The following is a 22,433-nucleotide window of genomic DNA, read 5'->3' as shown; positions in this document are numbered from 1 at the left end:
CAGGAAGCACTCACCGAGCGTACGTGTGGGTGTATGTCCCTGCTCCTTCACAGCTCCCTAGTCTCAAACCTTGCTTTTTTCATCTCACAGCACATCCTGGAGTATGACCTACACTGGCGTACGTAGATCTGCTTAAGTGTTTCAGCTGACTGGATGCCCCGTGGTTTTTATGTCACCGGCCCTCTTGCTGATGGACCCAGGTGTTTCCTAGTCTTTCATTATCACAGAACAAACAAGCAAAAAACACATGGATGAATATACTTCTTTGTGCACACGGGAAAGTGTATCCACATAAAAGTCAACTGGTGGGGTCCGATGGCATGGGATTTTTAATTTTGAGAGATATCATCAAATTGCTCCCCCCTAGAGAAGTGTCCCAACTAATGGGGGGAGAGAGAGAAGGAGGAGACGAGGCCAGAGGGTGACGGGGGCAGGAGGTCAACAGAATTGAACTTGGAGGCCACTGTAAGGACTAGGGCTTGAGAGAGATGGGGAGACCAGGATTTTTGAGTTGAGGAGGAACAGACCTCCTTGTGTTTGAAAAGGATCACTCTGGCTGCTGTGTGGAGAACAGGCTGAAGGGGGCAACAACAGAAGCAGGGGACCAGACAGGAGATCATGAAGGAGCACAGGTGAGAGACGCTGAGGACGGCCTGCACCGGGCTGGTGCAGTAGATGTGCTGAGAAGTGGCTGGACTTGGGGGTGTATTCTGAAGACAGAGTGGAAAGAATCTGCTGATGGAGGAGTCAAGTCCTGAGAGATATCTTTAAAGTATCAAAGGGATCTCTCAGGATTTTGGCCTGAGCAACCGGAAAAATGGGGAGGCAAGGTCTGTGTCAGCGGGGATCCCACTCTGAGATGCTGGAAGTAAGGGCCTGGCCAGGCAGAGTGGCTGGCAGAGGAGAGGTGTCTGGGAAACCTCAATTTCTTAGCAGATGAGGTTTCTTGATCTTGGACTGTGTGTGTGGCATCAAAGGGCTGCCACTGAGCTGCTAGGAGCTAAGCTGTATGGGGGCCCAGCTTGAAGGAGAGCGGTGACTAACTCACGCCCCATTCCCTGGTTGGGCCCTGGCTCCTCCTTTCCCTTGGCATCCACTGACGGCGCACGCTGGGCTGCACACCTCTGTTTGCTATCATCTTAAAATGTTTTCCAATTGCACCATTTTTTGCCACCTCCATCTGACTGTCACCCCGCCTGTTGTTACTGGGTGCTGGAGAGGACAGCTGTGGCTCTGTGTCATCAAGATAGCGGGAGGGCTCTGAGCCAGGAGGGGGTTGTCAGGTTCGGACTGGCCCTTATCAGGACGTATCAAAGCCCAGGAGACGAAGATAAGATACACAGATGAGACAACAGCTCAGCTGAATCAGCACTTAACGCGCCCAGAGGCCGAGCAGCCCGTCCAGGCCTCACTGGCCTCCTTCCTGTTCCCCCAACACAGCGAGCCTGTTCCTACCACAGGACCTTGGTACTTGCTGTTCACTCTCCCTGGAATGCTCTTCACATGGCTGGCTCCTTCTCATCAGTGCAAATATCCCTAATCAGCCCGGGCCTTTCCTGACAACCTTATGTAAAATAGCCCTATGCCAGTCTCTCTCTCTAGATTTCCCTATTTCCTTCCTTCCTTCACTTGAAATTACCCGGTTTGTGTGTCTGCCTGTTTCCTGTGTGTTTCCTTCACTCACGTCCCCAGCACCCAGAGCAGTGCCCTGCACGGAGTAGAGCTCGGGGTGTTTGACGACTGGGAAGCGGAGTGATGGCGAAAGGGGTGGCACTGTGGAGGGGAAGCCCACAGGCATAAATTAGCGTGCACCAATGTGAAGTGTCACTGAGTTGAGCTTGACCTGAGATGCTGCACGGCCCGCTCCCATGATGCAGCTGTGTGGGGGCGATGAAGCTTTGTGATTCTGTAAAACAGCTTAGTCTGAATTGCCCTCTCTACCTTGGTGACCCTAAGACCCCCACATCAAGGATGTCCCCATACTGGTAACTTGGGTGACAGAATGGAGATAAAAGAGGAATAGGAAAAAACACAGGTTCTGACCCACCCTTTGCTTGTCTCGTCAGTTAGTAAGCTCTTTCAGACACATCCAACTTTCATCCTTTCCCTCCACAAGTATTCAAGTGCCTGTTATATGCAAGGGACTATGTTAGGTATTTTTTTTTTCCCTAAGGGCAGACTTCAAAATAGTCATTTCCAGAAGAGCAAGTCTTATCGAGACTCAAAACTAACACCCCATGAGAAGGGGTGGGGTCACCCCAGGAGGCACTGCCCTTTTCCAAGCTGAAAGGAGGTTTACTGAACAATTCCTGAGGCCTTGGTGCCACAGTCCTGGCACCTAAAAGAGAGGGTTCTGCAGCTCTGGGAATCAGCCCTGCATGGCTGGGGATGGGGATGGAAAAGAGGCCCCTTCCTTAGCATTTTAAGATAATAAAAGCAGCCCTAACCGGCAATCATCACCTTTCCAGTAAGTTTCTGTGGCTCAATCAAATGTAGAAAGCAAAATGGCACAAATAACTTCAGTAGATAATGAAAGATAAAGATGTTGCCTTCATCTCATGTGTATCAAGCAACAAATCACTTCCTCAGTGTCCATCCTAGGATATGCACCGTGTATGTTAGGCAGGGCCAGCCTGCAGACATGTAGAGAGAGCACTTGGGTACCAAGGTGGGGAATGATAAGCTAAGTGAGAAGAGATCCTTTCTGGAGGAGAAACTTGGCTGAGGGTCACTCTCCCGGGTCATGGGGAGAGAACAAGAGTGTCTGCTGAGAGGGTCAGTCAGCCAGTGGAAGACAAACACATTCCTTGAGGAGAGACAAAGCATCCTCTGTGAGTGTCCGCATCTTCTATGTCTGCCTGGAGACGCCCCCGGAGAGCCATGTGGACCCTACACGGGTTGGTGAGAGAACAGTGAGAAGAGGAAGTGGTCTAGGCAGGACACAGACGATGGGGAGACGGGATGAGTTGGGGCAAAGAGTCATAAACAGACTGCCTGGCAGCAACGTGGGCCCAGGATAGTCTGAGTCTAAGGAAAAACATTTGTAAGAGGGGACCTAATGGGCCAAAGGAAGCCAGGCAAAGCTCAAAAGAATAATTACTATCTGGATTCTGGAAGAACTATGTTTGATAGGAACAGAAGTTGGTAGGGTACCAGGTCAAGCTGCCTTGGAAAGGGCTCAACTATTGACCTTCCTCTTTTTGACTATGTGACTCTTCCAGGTACAAGACTGCTGTTCGTGGGAAAGAGAAAGTTAGTCCAGCTAGACAAGGCTCGATACGCTTCTGAGAACTGACATATTTGAAAAACCATCCATCTGCCCCCAGGAAAAAGTAAGGCACCCAACTTTGCTTATGCTCAGGAAAGAGGCTGTTGGGATCACAGCCCTAGGAGGAGATGGGATGGAAGGTGTGTATGTAGATCAACTTACAAAAAGGGAGCAGATTATGGGGTTTATTCTCCAAGGAGGGGAGGGAAGAGGTCACAGGAATGAGAAGGGAGCCAGGACGAGTCAAGGGAGAGAGGGTGCTGGCGAGGGTGGGGGTGCAGGTGAGCGCAGGAGAGAAAGAAAAGGTGAGCTCAGTCCTAACTCAACCGGACCAGGGACTCCACCTGTTTACCCGGCCCTCTACTTCGGAGACTTTCCAGTTTGGGAAAGAGTTACGCACATGGGCCACCAGCAATCCATTACCTGTAATAGGTTAAGGACTCAAGTTTTATTTTAAATATCTATCTTTTAATGATGAATTAGAGATCAGAGGTTACTCTTGATTGATGTAATTCTCACGTACATATGCTTTCTACAGGGGGAACTGGGAGGCAGCGTATGTGAATGGTGGTAATTCTGGTGAAATCATGTATGTGGTGCAGAGGAAAACAAGCTGATGCTGAGAGGACGTAGAATGGTTTTCCCAGAGTCACATGATCTGAGGTATGGCGCGGACTGGAATCCTGATTACCTGGCCCAGGTCAGTCCCCTTCTGCTGCCCTGACCCAAACCTACAGGCTTTCTTTGAACGGCTCAGCGTGGAATCAAGAAGTTGGCAGCTGGGATTCCCCTTGGGCTTAAGCTGTTTTACCCTCATGCTTAATCAAACTCCCATTTTCAGAGGTGAAGCTGAGAATCTTGTGTTCAAGCCCCGTGCCCTGCGGGGAGAACAGAAAAACAAAAGAGGCAAAGATAAGGAGAGGAGAAAAGCCACAGCAGACCGAGTAGAATCTGGAGAAACTCAGAGGCAGTCTTAGGACTACCTCCTCTTTGCGATGGAGCACAGTTCCCACAGCCATTCATGTACTGACACGTTTGCTCGGCACCCACTACTTGTCGGGCACAGTTCCAGGGAACTGGTGAACGAGGTAGATGATGTCACTGCCCTCGCGAAATGCCCTTTCTAGTGGGGACTTGAGATCTCAGAACTTTTCCTGTGGGAGCTTCTGAGTCATCGACATTCTTAGGAGACCCTCCCTCCCTCCCTCTCTCCCTCCCCCTCTCCCTCTCCCTCAATCTGTAGGGTGGAAATGGAGATGAGGAAGGTTCTAAAGAAGCAGTTTGACTGGGAAGCAAGGAGGTCTTCTCTGCCCACTCCACACAGGCTGCAGAGCAGCCCTCCGTCTGAAGGGTCGGACAGTCACTTGGTAAAGCAGGGCCGGGAGATGCAATGGATCTGATCTACCTTGGTTTGGGTCTGGGAACCCAAAGTCATAGAGAATTCTGATCTATTTTTTGTTTCTTCAGAAAGGATGGCGCCAAGTCCCTGAAGCCTGGGGTGTCTCTTCATCTGTTTTATATCTTTTCTCATCGGTCTCCCTGCCAACCTCTGGGCCTGCGGGCCTTCCTGGGGCGGGCCCGCCAGCCTGACCCTGCCCCCACCCACATCCTCCTGCTCAGCCCGGCGCTGGCGGACCTCCAGCTGCAGCTGCTGCTGCCCTCCATGAGGGCTGAGGCAGCGTCTGACTTCCTGGGGGCTGGCCCTTGGGGGACATACCCTGTGTCCTCACTGGCTACGGCTTCTACCGCGGCACCTACAGCAGCACGTGGCTGCTGGCGGGCGTCAGCCTGGAGCGCTACCTGGGAGTGGCCTTCCCCGTGCGGTACAAGCTGTCCCGCCGGCCCCTGTATGGGCTCATTGTGCGCTGGTCAACACAGTGTCCTTCAGACACTGCAGCATTGTGGTCAGTGTCCAATACTTACCAGCTACCAAGAGGCTGGTGAGTGACGCCCAAGTCCTCCCTTACTGCTATGAGAACTTCACCCGAGGGCAGCTGCGCCTGGTGCTTCCCGTGCGGCTGGCGTTGTGCCTCGTCCTCTTCTTCATCCCCATGGCGGCCACCATCTTCTGCTACCGGCGTTTTGTGCGAATCATCCTCTCCCAGCCCCACGTGGGGACCTGGAGGCGCTGGAGAGCCATGGGGCTGGCTGTTATGACCCTCTTCAATTTTGTGATCTGTTTTGGGCCCTACAACGTGTCTCACGTGGTGGGGTTCTTCCAGTGGAAAAATCCAACCTGGCGGGCATGCACCGTGTTGCTAAGCACTCCCAACGCTTGCATTGACCCCCTGATTTTCTATTTCTCCTCCTCAGCTATGCGCAAAGCCTTTGATAAAAGGCTACAGAGGCTGCAGAGCTGGGCGCCTCACTGTCAGGGTACTGGGGGAGCAGAGTTGGAAAGCCGGCCACAGAGAGAAGGGATGGGCGCTTAGGTGTGGCCAATGTCAGCTTCACAGGTGACTAGATCTGCCAGCTCAGTAATTTTTAAGAGTATAAAAGCATCTTGAGGTCAACAAGTTTGAAAACTGTTGATCCAGTTAGATGACAGACATGCTTGTTCTGCTGAATGCAATTGCACACGTAGAAAACATTACGCTACCTGGTGTACACGCATTTAATGATTCAAAATTTCACTGTTCAAGTTTAGTGTCACTCAGGCTCTCAGAGATGTGAGTTTAAAGTCGGCCTGGTGAAATGCAAAGCTTTTTGATGCATCAAATGAGACATAAAACCCAGAACTACTCTGTCGTGAGACAAAGAGTAACAAAACTGGTTTAGATAAAAAAGCTACAATTGCTCCACACGGGCCTGTATGTTCAATACTTTGTGCCCGTCAAGAATCTGGTTCTAAAGATTTTCTGAACTGCAGTTCTCTTGTTTTATAAGACAGGATTACTTCAGCTGCATTTAGGTGGTGGTATGTTGATCTAAAATACAGGTGGGATTTCTGATCTCAGAAGCTGTATTAGCAGGAGGAAGGGAAGGCTCAATACTAAACATACTTGCCAATGTCATCCTGAAAAAAACTGTACATTTGATTTTTGTCAGCCAAGATTAAGGACAGTTCGTCAGGGTGAAGGTTATGAACATGCTTAGTGAGCTTTATTTTGGAAGGGGGTGTGTTTCACAAAGCCCGAGTGAAAGCCTCAATTTTGCAATTAGATTGCTTGAAAACATCTAGTTCATGCAATCTGGTTCAATGCAACCACCGTTGCCCCTGCTAAGAAAATGAATGGCTCCTGAAGCATTGTGTTAAGGGGGAAAAAAGGAAGGTTTCTTGAAGATACCACTAGCCATGTCATACCTCAGCCTCGTACGGTTGTCAGGAGGGGGCAGGGTGAGCTTCCAATGGAAAGGGACTCTGATGTAAAATCAGGTCACTGGGTTTATGTAAACTCATTGGGGAGCTTCCTCCCTGAGAGCTTCCTCCCTAAGCCGGGCTCAGGCTACCACACCCCCACTCAGCACCTCACAACCTTTGAACACATGCCTTTTTGACCATAACACGTTGCTAACTGCTGTCGTTTATGTTACATTAAACAAATATAATTTGGCAAAGAACAAATTATATTAAACACGCATTTTCAAACCATCCCCTCCATCCTGCTAGGACAGTATCCCTCTGAGATGGTCACCAGTTCAGCTGGCAGAGGCTATGTTCCCGCCCACACCCCGGGTGGAGAACTGATGGCTTACGGGAAGGCTGCTGAGAGCCTCGCTCTAGCACTGACAATGTCGCTCCCATCAGGAGGCCCCACCCCAGGGGCCGGGTGCACAGCGATCAGGGGGAGGTGGGGAAGGGCGAACTGACTGGTGGACTTGAAGACTACAGTTTTATCCCATTGTGCTCTGCAACCCTGTTTCCAAAAATGAGCCAGCAATCAGAGGTGGGCAGTTGCTGCTTTGGCCTTCTTGTGGTATCTCTTCTTCTCTGGTGACAGCACTCCCCTTCTGTAATGACTTCACTCCCCACCTCAGGCTTCAGTGGTAGATGTGTGACCCAGGTGACAGACCGGGGATCTCAGCACAGTTCCTCTCCGACCACAGTGATGGTTCACATGTCGGGGTGTGACTCAACCCAGGCAAAGGAAAGCTGAGCCCTGCCCTTCTCTTCTAACCATTTAAGAGGAAGAACCTCTTTTCTACTGAATTAACCCTTTAAGAATGGTGGCCCATCACACTGGAGGCCACTTTGAGGAGAGAGGCTAAAGTCAACTTAAGGGAAGGCGGAACAGGAAGAAACCAAGTCCAGGCATTTGCTATCCTGGAGCAGATATACTCTGGGGCTTTTCAGAGTGTGACCCCCTACCGCTCTTTAGCTTAAGCCAGTTTGAATTGGGTTTTCAGTCACTTGCAACCAAAAGATATGTCATTTCACAAGTGATCAGAGTTGCAGCCTGTCTTTCTTCCATTATTTAAAAAATCTGGATGAAAAATTTAAGTATAGAAACTTAAAAACGTAACAAATCATGCAGAGCGCATGCTTATTAAGTCATGTTTCTTCAGATTTTTAAGGCTGACGTTCCTGTTAATGTTTCTCCTTCACTAAGCTTCCTCTCTTCAGAATGTAAGTGTATCTTTCCTGTCCATGAAATGTACTCTGTACTTGAGTCCACAAACACTGTTCAGTATTCTTTTGCGGTTTTTTTTAACGCCCATAAATATCACACAGTACAAGTCTAACTAGCTCTTTTCCACCCAAGACTGTGTTGTTGCCATCTACCCCTTTGATACTCGTCACTGAAGTGGACAGATCTCATTCATTCCTTTTGTCTGCTGAATAATATTCCATCATATTAATAAGCTGTTTTACTTTTTCTATTCTACTCTTTATAGACATTTGGATAATCTCCCATTTTTCACCAGCATAGCACTGCTGCTTCGAACATCCTGTGCATGTCCTTTTGTAGGGAAATACTGGGAGCATTGGTGCATTTTCAGCTTCAACAGAAACTGCCAAACTACTCTCCAAAGTGATGGCATAAATCCAGCATTTCCTGAAAAAAGGCTCACAATACAGAGCACCCCCCCCCCCAAAGTCCACTCCCACCTTCCTGCAGGTTATTTTTCTGACTCTGGCCCTGCAACCGACATACGGTGATGAATGGGAGGGAACAGATCAGGTATGTACTACCTGCCAAGAGGAAAAAGAGCTCAAACAAGGCCTGAGACACCCAAAGTAACCCAGTGGATTGGCATACACGTCGGACACCCACGTGGTGCGTATGTATAAATGGACGGTGTGTGCATGTCCATATACATACATACACACGGGCCTAGTGGGGCAGACAACTTCTCCAGGCCCCTAGGGGTAAAGGAATGGTCCACCTCCTTATTCCTCACCTTTCTTAACCGAATCCAGATTGTCGTGAACATTCAAGGAAAGCACACATGCAGAACCACACAAGTCAATGCAGCAGAGATGCGTTCTCCTCCCATTCTGTTGTTTATGTAAAAAGTGCTTCTGTGCTGCGGAGAAACAGTGACTGGGAGGCTAGAAAATCTTGGTCTTGGAGGAGAGCGCAGACTGACAGTGGAGTACAGGGGAAATAAGATGTTGGGGTCCTACAAGTGGGGGAAGCGGTCAAGTGTCCTGGTTCGTGGGGATGAGAATGTAGCCTCCTTTGGCTCTGGACCATATAATACAGGCCAAGACAAGACACATTCCCGGGGAGCCATGAAGCACAGTTTGTCTGTTATGTGTTTATGTGTCTTTGTCAAATGGCTCCCAGGAAAACTGGAGCCACCTTGGAGCTATATGGTTTAAGCAGAGAAGAGGTGAGAACAAGGCAGAGGCGGTGCAGAGGCAGGCAATGGGATAGTGGGAGACAGAATCGGAGGTCTCACCTGCAGACAGCCATGGGCCGCATGAGGACCCTGACCCTCTGGGGACACTTGACCACGTGGCTGTGCTTTCTTCTTAGGTGCTCACGTGTCTAGGGATTCTAGAGCAGTTCTGTGAGACAGGACTGGAGAACAGCCAATTCAACTGGATTCTGAGGAGAGAAAACAGACCAAACAAGGAGTGTGGCCAGGGGCGGGGACGGGAGTGCATGAGCACGCTGGCAGGATGCAAGCTCGTTTCGAATTACCAGCCCAGGGAGAGACGTAAAATAGGACACCTTAATTATGGAAGCAGAGCCAAGTCTGAAAGGAATAATCATGGCTTGAGATCTAGGAGAGAGCAATTAGATTTGTGGGAACAGAGTTTGGGGGGAAATAGAGAGGGCTGAGTGGCCTAAGAGCTCAACTCTTGACCTTCCCTCTTCCTGACACACAGTAAGTTCATTTACAAATGTTCCTGGCTTCTGGGAGACCCTGAGGTGGCAGAAGTCCTTGTGTCTCTGCACCTGATTCCTTGTGTCTCTGCACGAGATGGTAAATGGGTGCTTCAGGGCTGATCTCTGAGAGTCATCTGCTTAGGGACGGGATGAGGCCAGTCACCCAAAATACTGAGCAAGTCCCGGGAGAAGATGCCCTGAAACCTGACCCAGGAAAGGAAGGGGGTGAGAGGCCCAAGTGACCACAGGGTCACCCAGCTGGGGAACAAGGTGAGGAAGTCACTGCCAGTGGAGGGGTGAAGCCAGAACAGAAAAGGTCAAGAAAACTGAGAGAGGACTTAAGAGATAAGCTGCTGGAGGGATTACACAAGTTGAGGTGGGGAGACACCAAGCAGAACTGGTCTTCCTCATCAGAGCAGAGAAATACTCTGGTCTTCAGCAGTCCTAGCCTCTCTGCTGGGCCCATTTCCTGGGTGGAGACCTACCGTGAGCGGACATCTGGGGCTGTGCCTGTCCAGCATCCTTTCCTCCTTTTCTGGTAACATCCCACTGTTCCTTTAGTCTACCTCTAGTTCTATACTCTCAGTCCATGTGGCACTGGGTGGGGGGTTGGGGACAAAAGACTGGCCCCAACTCAGCTGCAGGGGAGGGCATATAACCTAAACTTAGGTTCATGCCCAAGCCAGTCCACCAAGAGTCAACCATCTCTAGACTCTTCTTGGGGAGCCACCTCTGCCACTAAGAGAGGGCTGGCCTCAGAATGGACCTGGTGTAAGAAAACAGCCAAGAGATGGAGACAGATGACCAACAGCTTCATTTAAGCACCTGGATCTGGCTATTCCTGAAGCTGCTTTGCCCCAGACTTTTAAATTACATAGCCAAAAATTCCCATTTTGTTTGATGGGACAAGATTCTGGCACCCAGAATCAAGATATTAATACAAACAGTTGGTAAATAATTTGTCACTAATAATAGAGAATGAGTATTACTGATTTATATCTCTTATGATATTTTAAAAGTAAATTAGAGCTGATTTACAATTACAATTCACCAACTCATTTGCATCTGACATGCAAGGGTTAGAGGCACAGCACGTGACTAGGAATGGCATGTGGCTCTGGGCATGCTGGTGACTGCCTTTGCGACTCTAATAATTAATCAGATGCCTGGTTAACAACAATAACTTGAATGAGAAGAAGTGTGTTCTGCAGTTTTAAAAGTGTTTCCGCACATATTATCACACCTGAGCCATAAGACAATCCCTGAGGTTGGTTTCTTATGCCTTCTTCATAAGCAAGGACTCCAAGGTCCCAAGAGTCTAAATGCCTTCCTCAAAGATACACAGCCAGACAGGGATCACGCCTGGACCAGAATCTATGTTGACCCTCCAGGTCCAGCGCTCCTTCTGCTCCATCAGCTTTCTTAAAAGTCAGGAGCCAGTGTGTGGGACTCGGAGACAGCAGTACAGAATTTCATCCAACAGCAGCTGGGTGTGATGCAAGGAACACTGAAGGGCCAAATGCCAGGATCCCTGGAGGGGAACTGGGGCTGCTGGTGCTTCTCCCAGGGTCCTGGGGGAACAGGATACGTTACGGAGTACGCACAGTGGGCTTGGCATTGTTCTAAATGTTTCATATGCTCTAAACCAAGATGCCAGCCCTCCCAAAAGGCTCTCATTGCAGGGCTTCAGGAAGACACAGACCCACTCCCTTTTCCAGAGATAGAGACACCTGTCTGCATCCTTATCTGTCTGTCTTTCATTCCTTCACTCAACTATATTTACAGAGTACCAGCTCCACATCAGGATTCGTTCAAGGTGCGGGGAATACTACGGTGAACAAGCCAGAGAAGCTACCAGCTCTTAGGAAGCTGACATTCTGGAGGCATGCTGGCATTGGTACACCCCACCTCAGGTCTAGCATTTGGACTCTCCAGGAATGAGATGCACTTTAGATGATTACTATGTGACCAAACTAACAAAAGACTCCAGATAGTTAACAATGTTGTTTTGATAATGTAAGTGGGGCTTCCTCCTCCTTGTTTCTGGGCCAAGGGGTGGTGAGAGGCAGCAAATTAAACAAAACAAAACAAAACAAAACAAAACAAAAAAATTATTTGTTTAACTCAAAAGTATGCCTATGTGTGCATTTCTAGTTATCAGGCACAATAAGAAGCTGTTCCCGGAGCAATATAAAACCAAGTCTGCAGCCTGAGTAGGACCTCCCAGTCACCAAGAACTGTGGACAAACAAAAAGATAAATGAAAAAAATAATTTCAGATTTTGATAAAATATGATGAATAAAACCAAGTGGAGCACTGTAATAAGGAGGAGAGGAGGACTCCTTCAGAGGGGGTTGCCAAGGAAGGGCTTTCTGGGGAAAGACAGAGAAGTAATCAACACTGACTTTCTGCTGATGACGCGGCCTGACCCTGGAGTAGAGCCAGATGAGGCAAGGCAGCTCCAACTCTGCCACTTTGTTAAGGAGCCCGAAGACTTCCTTTTGGGGGCTCCCACCCCCTTGCCCAATAAAAAAAATCAAAATAAAGCAAATTCTCAGGTGGCTGCTTTTGTTCCGGGAAGGGACCATTGGTGGCAGGGAACAGAAGGAACCAGGGGAAGGCCACGCTGCTGGGGACAAGGCAAGGGGTTCACTTCCAAGAGACATACAGGGCCAAGGAGGGGAAAGAGAGACACAAACGGAGAGGCTGGACAGCGTGAAATGGGGCTGGTGTAGGGGAGAGGGAACCGATAAACTCATGCCCACAGGCAGAGAGACATCTCTTCAGCCCCTTGGAACTTCTGACTCAGAGGCTGTAGATTCTGTCTGTTGAGCAGGAGAGGAATAGGAGAAGTTGCAGCTGGTATCCTTGGGGAGTTTGTCCAAGACATGAGCACAATCTGTCCCATGTGCAGCCACTGGAAAAAAGTTGAGGATCCCTCCAGTAAGGAGTTTAGTGTCTGGCTACAGTTTACAATAGAGGAGTAGCCGCAGTTCTGCAAAGTGTTTTCACGTGTGGGACCTCATTTATTCCCCCAAACAATCCTGCTCCATTCACAGCGGGCTGCCACTCACAAGGAAGCCCAGAGAGGTTAAGTCACTCCCCAAGACTCCACAGCTGATCAAGAAAGAGCCCATGTGGGAATCCAGGCTGTCTTCCCAGCTGCCTGGGGACATTCCTGAGCTCCGCCTTTGGAAGGTCCAGGAAGGAATCAGCCCAAAAGGCATTCAGAGCAGTCAGCTGGCCCCACTCTGATCTCCCCTTCTGCCTCTGGTCTCCATCTTCACAACTGAGATTTACAGTTTCACCTGAGCACCAGGTGTCCGGGACAGGACTGTGAACTTGAACAACCCCAAACAGCCGCTGGACCTGCTCTTCCTCCGTGACAGTGGCTCTCAAACCATCATGTGCGCCAGAGTCTCCCGAAGGGCTGGTTAAAACACGAACTGCGACCCCCCCCCCCCGGCTGTGATCCCGCAGGTCTAGGGTAAGGGGTCAGCAATGTGCATTTCCAGCAGGTTCCCAGGTGATGCTGCTGCTGCTGGCCCTGGGGCCGCTTTCTGAGAAGCACTGATCTAGGATATAACAGGTAGCTCCCCTCCTGAAGGGGACAGTGGTTATGGGACTCTGGGATCCTTATGAGAATAGTCCTTCAGGTGGAGAAATAGAAATGGTGAGAGGGCTAGAAGAACTCAACAGAGACCTCAGGCGCTGGTTTTCCACGAGGTATGTGACAGAAAACCCAATATAGAAAAGAAGCAGCAGGGTAAGAGCAAAATTTTAGTGGGAAGCAGTGAGATATGAAGTAGAGGACAGAAGTGTGTGGTCCAGCCTCGTGTTTCATGTCACTTCTCAAGCAGCAGTATCACAACTTTCACTGCATCCGTGTACCATCTGCAGTATAACTGACTTATGGATTTTTTTTTTAAATGGACTTATTTTTCTCACATATAATTTAGCCTTCTCCTAAACAAAAATAAAATAATAATGGTAACAGCCAGCACTTGCCATGTGCCAGACACACACTTACATACATTTATACGTATATGTACACGTGTCCACACCCACAGACACATGCACGCATACGTAGGCATGTTCACTTCAATCCTCACAGCAACTCTACTAGGTAGGTATATTACTACCTCCATTCTACAAATGAGGAAACTGAGGCAGGCCTGGGGATGAGTCACCTGCCCAAGGTTACACAGCTAACGAGGAGCAGAAGCAGGACTCCAACCCACATGGCTGGCTCCAGAGTCCACGCTCTTAACTCCTGAAATTAGGGGTTTAGTGGGTTAACTGTGGACTAGGTAACCTGACAAAGAGCACACAGCTAGCTACGGGATGGGACCTGAGGTCTGAATACAGCTCGGATGACTCTGAAACCTGAGTGTTGAACTCCTGCATACACCCCTACATTGGTTATGGGTGGTGACAGCATTGGAGGGGGTGCTGAGCTGGGAAGGAGTCCTGGCGAGGAGCTTGGAGCTTAACCTACATAAATCCTGGAGACAGCTCCCTCCTTTGACTTGGGCTTGAGATGCCAACTTGCCTTCTCAGGACCTCTCAACCTTTAGTGAAAATAAACCAAAAGCTGACTTGCACGGGCCCATATCATAAAAACTGCTTTTTGTTTTGTTTTTTTCAAATATACAATTACATTAAATATGCTTTTTCAAAGTGCTTACTCCACCCCACCCCTCTCTCCCCAAATAACCCCACCACCCTCTGCTCTTCAGAGACTAAAAGGGGGGGGTGGTGGGCCAGGCCTGGGAAACAAACACTGGCCTATTTAAAAGTTTCTTAATACTCTGCAGGGCAGAGTAGAGTCCACGGTGGCCCCAGGAGAGCACTGGACAGGGGTGGGTGTGTCATGAAGTGTGGCCTTCCTCATTCCCTATCAGGCTGCAGGGCAGTAAAAGAGGGAAGGGGCTGAGCCCCGGGCGGAAAGCAGGAAGAGCTCAGCTTTATCCGGGTTGGTTCTCCCCACCCAGAACCTCCCTCCCTTCCCTGCTGATCCGGGCTTAACACCTGGAGAGGAGCATCACAGACTGTCCCCAGGCGGCCACGGACAGAAAGGAGGTAACACCAGGGGTCTAAGGATCCTGGGAACCGCTTGTGGCTTGACCAGAATGAGGTTCCTCAGTAACATTTCTAGTCAGCCAGGGCGGCAAGGAAAGACCCAAGGAGAAGAGCCGCTGTCCTCCGTCCCCACACCCCCACGCCACCAAGTCTGTGTCATTCACTAAAACTCAGAATGCCGTGAGCTCCGGAGGAAATAATAAAAGTAAAATGCTGCAAGTAAAGTTAGTCAAGAGACACAAGAGACTAGTCAAGAGACAAGCCTCGAAAGTGGGCCTGTGCAGGAGGACAGTGGAGCCCAGAGAGAGTGAGAAGGGGTGAATGACAGGTGCCAGGTCCTGGCGGGGCACCCGCATCGTTAGGCCCCCAGTGCCTGGGGAAGAACAAGGGCCTGACAGGCAGCGGAGCAAGACACTCTTGTACTGCAGCAGGTACCCAGAGAGAGGGGTCTCCCAAACCCACGCGTCAGATCATTTCATTTCTCGCCTGAAAACCCTTCAATGGTTTCCTACTACTTTGAGAATAAAATCTGAACCTCACCTTGCACTGGAGTCCTATCTGACAGGCTTTCCCTCCCCGAGGTGGAGTCTCTGACCTCAGTCCCCATCGCTCTCCCTCATGCGCGTTCCGCCCACCACACTGGCCTCCTTTCGGTTCCTCTATCTCATTGAGCTTCGAGCTTCATGTGGCCCTAAAGTCTTTGCACACACTGTCTTGCCTGCCCAGAGCACTCCTCCTCTGTCTCTTCGCATGGAGGGCTCCCTCAGGCCTCTGCTCAAGGGCCACCCCTTCACGCTCAGCGAGAGCACCCCTCCCCACCCCAGGCAACCATAATGTTATCCTATTTTATTTCCTTCTTATTGAATGTGCCACAAAAATCATGTTCATTATGGATAATGTTCTATTCTCCCCCTGCCCCCAACTAGAACGTAAATCCCATGAAGCCAAGACCCACATCCGTCTTGTCTGATGCCCCAGCACCAGTAGTTCACCGAGGGGTGAGACACGTAATCTGGCTGTCACCTTGCCCTTGGCTTCTGATCCAAGAGATTTTCAGGAGCATCTGAGGTCTTGAGCCTACGAAGGTCAGAGAGAGGACACTGGGGAGAAGGGAGGAGGTGTGGGAGCAGGTGCTGATTCCCCAGACAGCCATGGGCTTCGTGGAGCCACCTGGACTCAGAACATTTTCCTGGGCTGGCTGAAGCCCCTGGACTTGAAAGCCCACATCCCAATTTCTAGGAAACATACTCTGCTGGCCAAAGAATGCTTTGTGATGCAAAGCTGGAGAGATGAACCGGTTTTGACGGGATCATGCTGGAAAGGGAACAGGAACTTGGTGAACTTGACTGAGCCCTGGGTGGGGCTGGACAGGAAGGGAGGTGAAGAAAGAACAGAAGGAAGGGTACGACCCAGCTGGAGAGTAAATAGAAATGACCTGAAAGAATCCTCTGAAGAAGAAAATCTGTGTCATGTGAATTATGGATGTAAAGAGACGTCTGGGAGAACAGTCAGAGCTCAGATTCGGAGAGATGAATTAGATTTGCAAGGGCAGAGATTTGAGGACCAGCAGGGTGCTACTGTCTCAGAAGAGCTCACCCAGCTCTCCTCCTCTCTGACAAGTGACTCGTGGATGGGAAAGCTCTGTGCCCCAAGGACAGAACAGCCATCGAGGTGCTTGCAAGCCCATGCCCTTCCCCGGAAGCCTGGGGACTTTCCCTGGGAACGTGTGGCGAGCACCGCAGCTCGCCAGGTATGCTGACCGCTGTTTGTGTCCGGGGAAGTGGCGTGTGGAGTGCGCATCAGATAAGCACAGGGACTTTTGGAGAACTAAGTGGATGGTGCCGCTCTGGGCAACAACCCATGGGTGGCAGCAGTGAAGAAAAGTAGATGGGGTCCAACTGAATCCCAGCAGCTGCGAACCCTGGTGCCAGCCTCGACAGGGGCCCCCAGCAGAGTGGTCATCCCTGGCCAAGCCAGGACGTCTTTCCACTTATCTGATCCTCTAGCTTAGCATTTCTCAAAAGATATGTGGAGACACACTGATACATGGCAACCAAGGGCAAGAGACACAAGTCAATGTTTCCTGGAAAGATCGAAAGGACCAGGGTTTGGGAGGTGAGGTAAACGCAGACATGAACAGACACAAGGTGAGCAGTTACAAAGTCATTGCCAGAGGGGGACGGTCACAGTGCGGACTGGGAACCGCAGGTCCCAATGCAGAACTCCCTCCTGCGGTGCTTTGGGAACTTGCCTTTCCCACTCTCACTTTCTGTGGTTCAAGCAGGGCTGACCCCAGCCTTTGGCTACGGCTCAAGCAGAATGTTCTCAGAGAGCCTCACTTGATTCCACAAGTCTCTGTGTCTACGTATGACCAGTCTGGCCTCTGCCGAATGCTGCCAGACCGGCCACTTCCACCCCTTACGGCCCACTTCAGATGCCTGAGCATGAAGTAAAGCTTCGACTTTATCTCGTCTCGCCTCTGCTTCTGGAGCAGCGTCCTCTGTGGCCCAGGGCTCCTGGCTGGACTGGCAATGAAGATACAGCTGCGTGGCTCTCCCTCCACCCACTGTGTGGGGCGGCTGCTCCTTCAGCGGCGGGGCTCCGGGCTCCAATCCCACAGTGCTGCAGGTGAGTTATTCTACCAAGCAACAAGTGGCACTTGTGTCAGAGAAAATACAAATAAAAGTAATCTAATTTTGCCCGGTGACAGCTGGCTGCAGTGCTAACAGAAAGCTCACATCTAATCTTGTGTTCCTTCAACAAAACTGACCGCTGCTACCTGAACATGGTTTGAATTACATTCATCCAACCCCAGGAGGGACTCCAGGGGCCACAGAACAAGACAGTAGTGGGGCTGTTTGCAATGTTCTGTGTAGGATATTCTCTCCCATCTGCTGAGGTTTTCCCTGAGAAGGCCACATCTGATGGTGTAAGCTGAGATGTGCTCTTCCTTGGGCACTCATCACCAGGCCTTTGAGGATGCAATGTGAAGGCAGCAGAATTAGGGGAAGAGGAGGCTCACCTGCAAAAGTTGCAGAAGTGCAGTGTGGAAGAGACTACCAGTTTTTCACTTGGTAAAAAAGTCTGATTTTTAACAGCAAACTGCACCCAACTAAAAGACCATTTCCTAGCCTTCTCTGCCAGCAGTTGTGGCCATCTGCCTAAGTTCTTATCAATGAGCAGAAGTGTTGTGGGGGAACTTCTAAGAAGTCTGTTCAGTTAAGAAGGGGTGAACTTCTTTTTCCCTTTCTTTAGTCCGTTGCCAGGAATTTAGATGTGATGGCTAGAGCTCCAGCTGCCATCTTGGACCATGAGGACAAGGGCCACACAGGACTGGTAGAGCAAAGAGCTAGAGAGAGCCAAAGTCTTCCTGGGGCTGCCAAAGACGGTCCAAGGCTACATATCTCCAGGCTGCTTTTATGTGACAGAGAAATATAAACCTGTCATTTATATCACTATTAATTACCTAGGGGTTGTTATATTGCATGCCGTGGAATCCAGTCCTAACTGATTGAAATTTCATCATATGTCAACTTTACAGCAAACTAAAATTTCTATCTTCAGTTTTTGATAACTTTTTAAAAGGAAGGTTTTCAAAATGGAATTAGACTCATTTAAGAGGCAAAGGAAAGCAGCAATACCACCAAAGCAATCATTCATTTGCCCTCACCCTTCATCTCTTTTGTTCCTCTCTATCTGTTTTCCTTCCAACATCCATGATAGTTAACGTCCTTCTCTAAGAGGTAGAAGTTGGGATGGTGGTTATCTCAAGGGTGGGAGGGTCGTTAACTGAGGGGGCACCAGGGGCCTTCTAAAGGTGATGAAAATGGTCTCTGTCTTCACCTAGTCAAGAGGCTACACAAATAGATACATATGTTAACAGCCATCAGCTGTACCCCTAAGATTAGTACACTTTATGATATCTATGTTACACTTTAATCAAAACAATTTCTAAAAACCCTCTCTAAAATTCCACACCTTTTAATGGCCACCATAGATATTATAGCCTTAGAGGTAATTTTCCTCCCTATACTTGCTATTTAAGATTTGTATAATTTTGGTACTCTCCCCTTCTTCCTAACCTAATTTTGTTGGATTGGGAAAGTGCTCAGTTAAGTTTCCCAGACACCCTTGCACCCAGGAGTTGTCATGAGATACAGTGCTGGCCAATGAGAAATAAGCAGAAATTGGCTAGGTAGGGCTTTTGGAAAAGCTGTAATTTTCTTGATTAAAAAAGGGATCGATTAAGGTGATAATGAGGTGCAGGTTCATCAGCTGTAACAAATGTTACCACTTGGCGGGGGATGCCGACAGCGGGGCAGGCGATGCACGTGTGGAATATGTGGGAAATCTCTGCACCTTGTGGGAAATCTCTGCACCTTCTGCTCAGTTTTGCTGTGAACCTAAAACTACCCTACAAAATAAAGTCTATTAGAAAAATTTTTTCTTATAGACCTGGCTCTCATAGGTTCTTTGCCCTCTGTCCCATCTACCCTGTTTTTTCGCTCAGAATGTAGATGCTTTTTAAGATTATGAAGCAAAAGGCCAAAATCTAGGGATGGGGAAGCAGAAAAGCTAGAAGGAGCAGGGGTTTTCAAGGGCTGTTCCTGAGCCACTGCGCTAGCATTGGACTCCCTATTTCCTTCATGTGACATGAGGAAAAGAAATCTGTGTGCCCAAGTCTCTGTTACTTGGGTTTCCAGGCACACTCGGTAATCCTCAACTAAGATTTCAGGCTTCTGAGCTCTATATGTGGCCAAGACTTCTTGAGACAGATGCTAATTCATGGTGGCTTTGTATCACTACATAGCAAGGGCCCAAGGCAAAAAAAAAGGACTCCGCAGACACCTGCCAACTCAAGACTCCATTTGCGTGGTCCTGTCCTACCTTCTCCAGTAAGTTTTCACTGCTCACTAGCGAACCTGAATTCTTCTGGTGATGGAAGGAGCTAGAGAAGGGTGACTCAACATGCAGAGGATCTTGGTTCATAGAAACTTTCCCGGGAGCCAGCAGTCAAGTATTACATCAACTACATCACTGTTTCTCAATCTATTTTTAACCGTTTTTTCCCCTGCTTTCCGTAAACACAAACTATACTTTCTGTAGACTGCATTAAGAAAACCAGGGCTTTCCTCGCTCATTACCCCCGCCCCCAGGGGTTCCTGGTATGCTCCCCACACCTCTTGAGAGTCAGCGGTCTGATTAAAATTTCCCAAAATTCTGCAAACCAGAGTTACCCTGGTAAATTCCAGTGATGCCACAACTAGAAGAAGAAGATGAGCTGGTAAAGGGAGGAAAGCAGAGGGAAGGCTGGGCTGAAGAAAGGCACGCAGAGCATTCCATTTTGCCCTGAGTCGGCTCAACTTTTGCAGGATCAGCCAGCCCCCAACTGCAAGCACCTCCAGCTTTACTGGGGGAATCTGCCCCACTTCTGCTTCCAAAGACTCCCCTGTCCCTCCTCCTTTGCTCAGGGTTGAATTGAAAGGCAGTACAAGTAACAGCCTTCTGCTCTTTTCTAAGGGTGGCATGAGCCCATGTAAACTACTCGGTGATCCAGACTGGAAGCTGTGTGTGACCAAGGGGACAGTGGGTGGGGTTTTATTCAGTCCTGTTCTTGCTCTAAAGGTCAGCTCTGCACGGACAGCAGATGGTGAAAAGGGGTCGGGAGGAAGGAAAAGGTCAGACAACCTCTTCAACATTCCAAGAATAAAGGAACGGTCTTCCCCTAAGTTCTTGTTTCACAATCAAAGGCAGGACCTTATAAACAGTCATGCTCAGACATGCTAAATAACGGTAAATTTAGTAGCGAGCAACAGTAAATGGTGTTTCCCCTCTACACCCTGTGTATCCAAAGTGTTGAGAGACAGGGAGGGAGGGATCGATGAAAGATCACAACATCTGGGATCTGGGGTTAGAGCAGGAACTAGGACGTGTGAAAGGCTGAGAGCTGTCTGTGGATCCTAGGAAACTGGGATTGAAGGTCGCTCCTTCGTGATTTCAGGCAGAGTGAGGGCTGCCGGCAGGAAGCTGGGCGACCATGCAGATACTCCCTGTGGGACGCAGATGACATGACCTTACACCCTTGCCTGTGCCCTGTGTCCTCCTGTGTAGGATCTACAGGACTCCTGGGGGCTGCTAGGGAAACTGGTTCTAACCTGGACCCTCCCAGTACAGTGGGGAGCACAGTGCAGTGGTGAACACCGTGGACTCCAGAGCCAGACTGCCTGGGTCCCGAGTTCAGAGTTCAGCTCTTACATTTACCAGTCATGTGACTTCAGGCAAATTACTTAACCCCTTTACACCTCAGTTTTCTCATCTGTAAAGTGGGGGTGAGTGTGCCAACCTCACAGAATGTTTTAAAGATTAAGTGAGTTCACCTTTGCAAAACTCTTAGCACAGTGCCTGATACACAGTATCACAGAACAGGCAGCAATGCTGGCAGGTGTGCTGGTTTACTATGTCTGCTATAACAAACTGTAACAAACTGGGTGGCTTAACTCAATAGAAATTTATTCTCTTGGGGTGGGGTTATAGCTTAGCGCTAGAGCATGTGCTTAGCATGAGCGAGGTTCTGGGTTTAATCCCCGGTACCTCCATTTTGAAAAATAAATAAAGTATATCAAAAAAAAAAAAAAAAAAAAAAAAAGAAAGAAAAAGAAAGGAAGGAAGGAAGGGAAGAAGGAAGGAAGAAATTTATTCTCTCACAGTTCTGGAGGCCAAAAGTCCAAAACAAGTATGACTGGGTGGAGAAAAACCTACTCCCTGCTTCTTTCAGCTCCTGGCAGCTCCTGGCATCCCTTGGTTTGTGGCCACATCACTCCGATCTCTGCCTCCGTGATCACATTGCCTTCTCCTCTCCTGTCTGTCTGTCTGAAATCTCCCTCTGCCTTATAAGAACATTTCTTTTTTTTTTTAAACATTTTTTATTGTTATAGTCAGTTTACAATGTTGTGTCAATTTCCAGTGTAAAGCATAATTTTTCAGTTATACATGAACATACATATATTCATTGTCACATTCTTTTTCACTGTGACCTACCACAAGATCTTGTATATATTTCCCTGTGCTATGCAGTATAATCTTGTTTATCTACTCTACATATGCCTGTCAGTATCTACAAATTTTGAACTCCTGGTCTATCCCTTCCCACCCCACCTCCCCCTTGGCAACCACAAGTTTGTATTCTATGTCTATGAGTCTGTTTCTGCTTTGTATTTGTGTTCTTTTTTTTTTTTTTTTTTTTTAGATTCCACATATAAGCGATCTCATATGGTATTTTTCTTTCTCTTTCTGGCTTACTTCACTTAGAATGACATTCTCCAGGGACATCCATGTAGCTGCAAATGGCATTATGTTGTCCTTTTTTATGGCTGAATAGTATTCCATTGTATAAATATACCACATCTTCTTTATCCAGTCATCTGTCAATGGACATTTAGGCTGTTTCCATGTCTTGGCTATTGTAAATACTGCTGCTGTGAACATTGGGGTGCAGGTGTCTTTTTGAAGCAGGGTTCCTTCTGGATATATGCCCAGGAGCAGGATTACTGGGTCATATGGTAAGTCTATTCGTAGTCTTTTGAGGAATCTCCATACTGTTTTCCACAGTGGCTGCACCAAAATGCATTCCCACCAGCAGTGTAGGAAGGTTCTCTTTTCTCCACAGCCTCTCCAGCATTTGTCATTTGTGGACTTTTGAATGATGGCCATTCTGACTGGTGTGAGGTGATACCTCATTGTAGTTTTGATTTGCTTTTCTCTGATAATTAGTGGTACTGAGCATTTTTTCATGTGCCTATTGA

At 48.8% G+C, this 22,433-nt stretch overlaps 1 pseudogene; it reads left to right on the top strand.

Moving 5' to 3' along the window:
- The first annotated feature begins 4,740 nt into the window (after positions 1-4,740).
- LOC105065035 (free fatty acid receptor 2-like) lies at positions 4,741-5,732 on the top strand (annotated as a pseudogene).
- The last annotated feature ends 16,701 nt before the right edge of the window (positions 5,733-22,433 follow it).

Source organism: Camelus bactrianus, chromosome 9 (assembly GCF_048773025.1).
Source record: "Camelus bactrianus isolate YW-2024 breed Bactrian camel chromosome 9, ASM4877302v1, whole genome shotgun sequence".
Classification (NCBI taxonomy): Eukaryota; Metazoa; Chordata; class Mammalia; order Artiodactyla; family Camelidae; genus Camelus; species Camelus bactrianus.
This window is presented reverse-complemented; position numbering and strand designations above follow the sequence as displayed.